The sequence below is a fragment of the Bubalus bubalis genome, chromosome 13, assembly GCF_019923935.1.
Source record: "Bubalus bubalis isolate 160015118507 breed Murrah chromosome 13, NDDB_SH_1, whole genome shotgun sequence".
Taxonomy (NCBI): Eukaryota; Metazoa; Chordata; class Mammalia; order Artiodactyla; family Bovidae; genus Bubalus; species Bubalus bubalis.
This window is the reverse complement of record NC_059169.1, coordinates 87,282,389-87,288,425: the sequence shown is the minus strand read 5'-3', so window position 1 is coordinate 87,288,425 and position 6,037 is coordinate 87,282,389.

Sequence of the window (6,037 nt, the reverse complement as noted above, 5' to 3'; positions counted from 1 at the left end):
GTCAAGTGGCTGGGGATGGTCTTTCTGAACCTTTTTGTATTAGCGGAGAACTGAAGGAAGGAAGGTGGGGAGATGAAAGGTCCAGAGGAAACAAGAAGGCTCGTATTTCTGCACAGAGGGAGGGAGGGCAGAAAGGCAGTGGGGTGGCAGAAAGGAAGAGTGGGACGGAGGCCCTGAGCAGACCGTGGGAGGACGGCCTCCAGGAGCTCTGTGTCCCGGGGAGTGCACAGATACTGAAAGGGGGCCCTGGGGCCTCCACTGGCAGCTCCTTCCATGGCGGAGGTGGCATCTCCAAGGGCATTCGGGGCTCCTGAGCCCTAGGCCGTTGAAAGGGAAGACTCAAGTGTCTTCTTTGTTGGCTTCCCAGGGCCACCTGAACAGTTTGGGAAAAGCAGACTGAGGCGGTGGCAAATGATGGCCATTTGGATATGTTGAATTTGAGTTTCCTAAGGGAGGGCCAAGGGGGATGGTTTATGTAGGAATTTGTAGCTCAGGAAAGACTTGGAAGTGGACAAGAGTCATGTGCTCCTAGGTGACAGTGATCTGTGGGGAGGTACGTGGTCACCAAAGGAAGAAAGAGAGAAGAGGACTAACGTCAGCTCAGGGGAATTACCGACATTTTAGACAGGGCAGGAATAAACAAGCTTGCAAAAGTCTGAGGAGGAAAGTTGGGGAGCAGGAGAAACATGGCATCATAGAAGTCAAAAGAGAAGAGATTCCTCAAGAAGACAGGGATGAGGACTTCTCTGGCAGTCCAGTGGTTAAGACATGGGTACCACTGCTGTAGATCTGGGTTCAATCCCTGGTTGGGGAACTAAGATCCCACAAGCCATGCAGTATGGAAAAAGAAAAAAAAGAAAAAAACAGCACATCAGGAATAATCAACATTGTCCAGTGAGAAAATGCCAATGGGAAGTGACAACACAAAGATACTGAACGTGGACTCTTTTTTTTTTCAAGAAACTTGAACCATGTACAGGGAAGATGAGAGAGTCGACAGCTGGAAGGAAGTCAAGGCAATTGAGGTGAGGCAGTCTATGTTTTGTTTTAAAGCTAGCTGATGCTTAAGCAGTTTGTAGCCTTTGGGGACCAAGTCTTCCCTGAGAGGAATCTAAGGGTCTAAGAGAGAGAGGAAATAACGGGGTAAACGCTCACAAGAAAGGAGAGAATGGAAAGAAAGCAGTTCATTTGGAAAACTGGTTTGCAAGTAAGAACTCTCACTCCTCTTACTAAACTATGATGCTGTTGTTATTTAAAATGTGAATATTTCATCCAAGTTTTTGGAATATTTAATCAAAAAATTGTGGATTTTTACATTAATTTTGCTATCTTGAAACATTGCATTAAAGTTTTTATCTCGATTATGAAGTTTTTGTCCTTTAAACTTTGCACCAGAAACAATCACCCTAGTCCCAGCCCTATTTGAAACAGACACACCTTATCTACCAATGAAAATGTTGTTAGGATTAATCATCAAGGAGAGAGGCTAATTCTAGAAAAGCACTGGAGGTGCATTAGTGACTTAGGCAGAGATGAACACTACCTGTATTGAGAGATGTGAAGATCCTGGGTTCCAGGAAAGCAGACACATTCAATGGCATCCCTAAAAGGCCACAATACAGAAAGGCACCAGCAAGGAACACATCCCTCCCACACACAGGTAGGCCTGGCCTTGAGCATGAGCACATATGATAATCACCATTAGATGCTCACTAACTCATTCTTCTATGATCTAACCCCTCTAACTTCAGTAAAATCCTCTTTCTACCAATGACAAACTATTGCCCAGCAAAAATATCCCAGACTCTAGCTAATAAGTTCACATATCCCCAAATTGTGGACCATGCAGTACATTTTCTCGTTTTAATACATTCCTTTCTTTTCACCTAACTTAATTTATGTCCTTCCTCTTGGGACAGCTTCTTCTCTATGTCTGTCTGATATGTTTATGCAATCGATTTATGAGTTCCATATCTTTGCTGCTTTTCTAACAATGTAAGGTGTTACCCACACAGTTGATTGACACAGTGTTTTTATTTTTTGATGAAACCTAAGTACTCTTGCCTGGAAAATCCCATGGATTGAGGAGTCTGGTGGGCTGCAGTCCCTGGGGTTGCTAAGAGTCAGACATGACTGAGCAACTTCACTTTCACTTTTCACTTTCATGCATTGGAGAAGGAAATGGCAACCCACTCCAGTGTTCTTGCCTGGAGAATCCCAGGGACGGGGGAGCCTGGTGGGCTGCCATCTATGGGGTCATACAGAATCGGACACGACTGAAGCGACTTAGCAGCAGTAGCAGCAGCAACTCAATTCTTCATTGCTACTGATTTTCAGTGTTCACTAGTGATCACTGAAGAACAAGGGAAACCACTTGTGACTATCAGAGTTCACAGCATTATTAAAAAATAGCTAGTTGATGAGAAAATGTCCCACAAACCAGTCATGGAAACTTAAGTCAGGGTTTGTTCAGGCATCCACAAAGAAATAGACATCCATTGACACTGTCTTTGCCAAGAATGTGATGGTAAACATTTAATAACTAGCTCTCCAGAAAATAAAAAAGCCCTAACTTTTTTGTATTGAACAATTTCCATAGCGTAAATGCTCTTGCAATGATTGATTTCAAGTTGCCAACCTGATATCACTGAATGTAGAATGGAAAGAAGTCACAAAATAGCATAACCTTCTATGAAATTTCTGCCATAAACACAATAAATGCAGGCCGTTGTAAAATAGCAAAGAAGTGATGAATTTTGAGTGTTTATTATTTTTAAAAAATTAGCTTAGTTCTAAGTTTACACAATTCAATTTTTAAGAGTGGCTTGCAAAATTTTTGAAAATTTAACAATCATAAGGAGCCTGTGTGACAGAGCTCCAGGACAGCCTTACTCCTTACTACCCTTAGTGAAAAGGAGTCGGTTATAAGGAGACAGACATGAAGCATAAACCTCCTTATTGATAAGACTAGCAGCAGCTCAGAGGAATGGTGCTGGCCTGCATCGAAGGAACAATGGCAGAGAAAGTGGGAGACAGAGCAAAAGGAACTTTTCAATGCAAGGGTTCAAAAGGAAAATGCACAATCATGACTGTCTTACCCTCTGAAAAATTCTTGATGCATTGATATACCTAGTTTTGTGCTATGCAGGTAAGACCAGGCTACTGTATTTGCCCTACACCACTATTCTGCTGGGTAACTTTTTGTTTAGAAACTTGAAAAGCTTTTCCTTTCTAGGTTTACAAAAAACCAGGATTTCACTCTGGAGTTAGAAAATAGGGCTCATTGTAAGGATGGTTAGTCTTCTCAAAAATAATACAAGGGGCTGTTATTATAAAATAATGCCTCTAGGATCCTTTAAAAAAAATTTTTTTATCATGCTTGGGTTGGAGGAAACATTCCATTCTCTCCAGTCTTATGTCAAAGTCAGAGCAGTTTGGGAGAATGTCTTTGTACCATCTTTGGGTGGGCCATGGTCTGGACCCACATTTCCAGTGATCAGTCCCCAGAATTGAAAGGCCTGGACTTAGGATGTGTGCAAACTAATTACTGAGGGGAAGCTCATTCTGGAGAGAGGCAAGAAAGCCAACTGCTTATTATGGGTTGCTCCAGAACTCCAGCCTGTCACACCTTGGCAAAAGCAGAGAATGCAGACCTGAAAATGCAGTCTTGAACCTGCAGCCACTTCTATGCCTAGTGGCAAAGCAGAATACTGTAAAGCAACTTTTTCATGAATGTAGCTATTATATATTATTATTTTCTATTTGTGTGCTACTTAATAAATTGTCATCCTTTGAGCAAATTGCATATTGATTGCTTCTCTATTCTGGCTATGAAGCCTGCCAGTCAGACAAGGCATTCCTGGCATAGGGCGGTGGTTTTCCAACAATCTTCCTGATAGGAGAACTTCCTAAACTGTTCCTCTCTGCTGTTGACTTCTGAGTAAGATTTTATTTGATAAAAGAGTTTCCCCAGCTCAAAAGTCAAGTTCAGAAACCACTGGTAAGAGAGAAAAGAGTCTGTACCTGTGTTACATGACAAAAGTAAGAAAGGATTAATCTGGAAGCATTGGAACATCATTGTTGGAATTTATACTTTGATACAAGCCAGTTGGTTTAAAGCTAAAAGAGATGTGAAAAAAGCCCTCAATATTAAATTGAAGATTGTTGTCCTGATATCATTCTTACTCAAGGACTATTGATTTTTTTAAAAATCAAGCTGTTTAAAAATGTTGTGCTAAGGATGAGACCATATTCAATGACAAATGGACTGCATAAACTGTCTTCCCAGAGCCTTATCAAAGCTTTTCACATGGTGCTTGGATAGTTCATTTTTTGATGGGCAGAATCTGAGTCGTGCACCCTTATCTGGCTTCATTATTATGGATATGAACATGGTTCCCAAGACTCTCACTGGTTCCACTAAAGGAGATTTTTAAAAAGGCAACCTGATAAATTCCCCATTCAATGAGAGCTGAGGAGTGTTTTATTCCACTGTACTGTAGTTTAAAGGCATGTGACCTGAGTTTCTGCAGGAAGTTGTTTTTAATAGGGAGACTATTTAGGTTACAAACCTTGAACCCTCCTTCTCTTCCTCTAAACTCAATTTAAGTGCTTTTCCCCTCACATCTATTTATGCAAGAGAGCCTGGAATGAAAGAAAGGAATCTGGAAAGAGGAAATTGAGAGCCCTGCCAAACACCTGGAAAAGCATTTAAGAAGAACATGCAATTCACTTCATACGAATTCAGATCCATCCAATTCACATCTGTAAAAAGGAATAGTTTTTGATCTGAAGCCCCGGAGGACCACATTTCTACTACTGATGCTCTCCAGTGTGTGCCGTTGATCCCTTGTTTTTTCATGACTCAAAAGTTGAAAAGGGCTTAACTAGTCAGTCAGGAAAGAAAGAATCTTATCATTAGGGTAAGTAGTATCAGGCTCTCAGTTTCTTGGCAAGGATATTCACTATAGGCTGGGCATTATGCTAACACTATTCGATTATTTCTTATAGCAACTCCAAGGAATGAAACCTTATTATCTCTACTGTGTAGGTTAGGTAATTGAGGTTTAGAGATATTATATGATTTACCCAAGGTCACTCAGCCAGCAAATGATAGAAAAAGGGTGTGACTCGCCCAGCAGTGGGACCCCCAGGCCTGAGCATTTCACTGCAGATCCTACCACAGTGGAGGTGAAGGAGATGGCGGAGCCGTGTGACCCTCAATGCAGGGATGGAGAGACAGCAAACGTCAGGAGCAACTGTCCTTTTCCTCGTAAGGGCTATTTTAGGCCTTGCTTCTTAGCATTCATCTACGCACTAGAATACTTTTTGTTTCCATACATAATGCAAAATTGTCTACATCTCTAAAACTTTATTATGAGCCTTATGTAATAATTTGTATAAGGTCAAATTTGCATAAGTCAAGTGTTAAATAACCCGGTTAGCATCTGCACATCACTATCTGTAACTAAATAGAAACGGAAATGAGAAAGACTGGTAGGATAGGTTTTTTACACAGAGCCTGAGAGAAAAAGGATTATAGGGAATAAAAAAGCGGGTATGGAGAGGCAAACAGAAATTCTGAGAAAGGAACCCAGTTGAAGGGGAGAACTTAACTCTTAAAAATTTTTTTTTTTAATTATGAAAGTATAATATATTTTGAGCTTCCCCAGTGGCTCAGCATTAAAGAATCCACCTGCAATGTAGAAGACGCAGGAGATGTGGGTTTGATCCCTGGAGGAGGGCAAGGCAACCCACTCCAGTATTCTTACCTGGAGAATCCCATGGACAAAGGAGCCTGGCGGGCTACAGTCCATAGGATCACAGAGTCAGACAAGACTGAAGCGGCTGGGCGTACACAGCACATGATAACACATTTACAGGAAACCTGGAAAATACAAAACAAGGTTACATATAGTTCCACTATATCTTCCAATTATTTTTTACATAAATAAATTTTGAGTAGATTTTTAGTTGGAGTTTCAATATCAAACTCTCAAAAATTAATAGAATGAATACACAGAGAAGTTGAAGGATA